This window comes from Leopardus geoffroyi, chromosome D1 (assembly GCF_018350155.1).
Source record: "Leopardus geoffroyi isolate Oge1 chromosome D1, O.geoffroyi_Oge1_pat1.0, whole genome shotgun sequence".
Classification (NCBI taxonomy): domain Eukaryota; kingdom Metazoa; phylum Chordata; class Mammalia; order Carnivora; family Felidae; genus Leopardus; species Leopardus geoffroyi.
Window position 1 is genome coordinate 63093167 of NC_059329.1, and position 3150 is coordinate 63096316.

At 43.7% G+C, this 3150-nt stretch overlaps 1 pseudogene; it reads right to left on the minus strand.

The window, feature by feature from the left end:
* Positions 1 to 1417: 1417 nt before the first annotated feature.
* Positions 1418 to 2476, minus strand: LOC123601273 (annotated as a pseudogene).
* Between the last annotated feature and the right edge of the window lie 674 nt (positions 2477 to 3150).

A 3150-nucleotide genomic window follows, 5' to 3' on the forward strand; every position in this document is an offset into this window, starting at 1 on the left:
GCAGGGCAAGGGATACTTGCTTCTTCCTGTCTGTTCTTGTCAGTATCCCCAAGCATTGGCTCTTCACCTGGCAGTGGAATTGATTCTAGTCTCCAGGGTTGGTTGGTTGGTTGGTTGGTTGGATATTGAGTTTCAGTTTTATTTGGGTTTGGGTTTGGTTTGGATTTGGTTTGGATTTGGTTTTGGAACTCCCAGGGTCAAATCAGCCTCACTGAGCTCCCTCAGAGGTAGCAGCAGGATAGGGATCCATCCTCAGAGATCCGAGTCCCAGCTCTGAGGGCCCCTCTTCTAAGCTCCTGTGACACTAGTACCAGTTCAAGGCAGCACCTTCCTCAGCGTTGTGAGACACAGCCCCATGGGCCCACTTCCAACCTTCTAGGGCCCAATGACCAAACTCTTCCCAAGTGTAAAGTTCTTCCCACAGGTGCTACCTCTCCATTACTTCAGTATCCCCTGTTTTAGTTTCTAGGTTTCCAATATCCATTTAACCATTTGCTTACATTAAATAATCTGAAAATAACCAGTATGACTTTTCTTCTCCTCACCGGACCCACTATTATCCAGAAACCTGACACTTTGCTATGTCTTCTCACTTTCAACTAGAGTTCTTGAGCAAAAGTCAACAAATCAAATAAGACTTGATTTTCAATTCACTGGTTGTGTAGCTTAAACATTTAGGGGAAGTGGCCAACCCAACGTCCTGGTCAGTTTCCCCATTTTCTGGGAAATGGCTTCCTTTCTCCCCATCTCTCTCTCCCCCAACTTATCCTCATTTCTAAGACTCCCTGAAGATGGTGAGACTGCATAAGATAGAAGAGGAAGTTGGTATTGCTATATGTTATTATGAACGTTCTTCTCCTGTAGGGTTGCAGATGCTTTGTTGGGCAGGATTCTGTCATCTCTGAGAACCCACTAGTTCTCAAGAAAGTAGGTATAGGCGGGAAATAGATATACAGAAGGACAAACCACAAGCAAAGGAGAGTAAGGTAGAGGTCAGGTATCCAGCATCAATTGCACTTGAAGGGGAATTTCTGTAGAAGGAACCTGGGCTTTGGAGTCTGGATTTTGACCTCTGCCATTTTCCAGATAATGTGGTCTTTAGCAGTTTCCAATCTTAAAAAGCATCATTTTTTTCCTAGTATGTAAAAAGGAAGTAATGACACCTGCAGAAATGTTGTGAAGATTAAATTTACTTAAATAAAATTGCCTGGGCTCAACACAATTAAGGAATATCAGTTTCTTCCTGTTGCCTACCTTCACCAAAATCAGGTGAAGAGAGTAATGGAAGAAATCTGGGTCAGTTATAAAGTGAGCTTCAGAGTATAGAGTAAATACTCACCAAGCTTTTTTCCAATACACTGTCTAGGCAAAATCACTGAGGAGAAGGAAGAAAAGAAATTAGATCTATTTCATATATTCACATCCCTGTCCCCATCAATTTCTTAATTCCTTGTTTTATCTCTTTGATCTGAACCTCATAAACAATAGGGTTCAAGGCAGGGGGTATGAGGTGATGAAGGACATTGAGCAGGATGAGGATGTCCATGGGGACCCTCTTTCTGGCCATGTTTGTCAACACCACAACCAGCAGAATGGTGCTGAAGAACAGGATGAGGATGATATGAGAGTCACATGCGTTCAGGTCTTTGACAGCAGCCCCCTCAGCCTTGAACCTAAGCACAGCTCTTAAGATGAAGGTATAGGAGAAGATGAGGATGAAATCTGAGCCTATTAACGTCCAACCAGCCACAAATTGGTAGATGCCGTTAAGGGTGAAACTGTCACAGGAGAGCCTGGACACAGACAAGTTGGCACAGATTCAGTTCTCAATGACATTTTCCCACAGTAATGGAGCTGGGAAGAGAGAATAGGAATAGGTACAGTGAGTAGGGCATTTCGTGTGATTATTAAGAAATTAGCCTTGGCCACAAATTGGTCAGTGATTATGGAAGGATATTGTAGTGGGTGGCAGATGGCCATGTAGCGATCATAGGCCATGACCCTGAATGTGCAGGACTCCATGGGGAGGAAGCTGTTCATGATAAACATCTGGAGGAAGCAGGCAGAAAAGCTGATGGACCTGAGGTCAAACAGAAGATGGCCAGGACCTTGGGGATGACAGTCAGGCAGAGCATGATGTCCAGCAGGGAGAGCAGGCTGAGCAGGCAGTACATGGGCTCATGCAGAGATGCCTCCAGCCAGATAGTGGTCAACAGGGTGGTGTTGGCCCCCATGGCCAGGAGAAAAAGGAGGCTGAGGGGCAGGGACAGCCAGTGCTGCCAACTATGGTAGTTAGGGAAGCAGATGAGGAGGAATTCAGAGACTGGAGCAGTGGAGCAGTTGCTGGGTGATGCCATGGAATGAATCTTGAGCTGAGGTTTTTCTGGACTATTTGTATGGGCAGATACAAGAAGCAATTTTTTTTTTAGTCCACTTCAAAAGTGTGCCTCTTACTCTTTAGGCAGCTAGTGATATATAGGAGACTCTTCTTGAATAGGCAAATCCCAATCAATATCATAAAGATAGACTGGTGAGACTCAACAAATAAAAGCTATGGTCTACGAAGGAAAAGGAATCAGTGAATAAACTAAGATTTGAAAGGTGAATAGTGATAAGGAATAACCTCACAACATTAAAAATGTGCAACAAATTATGTCAGTATGATACCAGTGTAAGAAAAATAAAATGTTGGGGCGCCTGGGTGGCGCAGTCGGTTAAGCGTCCGACTTCAGCCAGGTCACGATCTCCCGGTCCGGGAGTTCGAGCCCCGCGTCAGGCTCTGGGCTGATGGCTCAGAGCCTGGAGCCTGTTTCCGATTCTGTGTCTCCCTCTCTCTCTGCCCCTCCCCCGTTAATGCTCTGTCTCTCTCTGTCCCAAAAATAAATAAAAACGTTGAAAAAAAATTAAAAAAAAAAAGAAAAAAGAAAAATAAAATGTTAATAGTATAAAAAAGGCCAAAAGCACACCTAGTTTTTACAATTATCTAGTGTACGATGAGGGTGGCATCAAACCTATGGTGGAGAAAAATATCCTTCAATAGGCGTTTTTGAGATAATATTGGCATTGATGTGGGATGTAAAACCTTTAATTACCTGCTCACCTACTACCATATCCAATATGATTTTGGATTGATAATTTTGTTGTATCCCC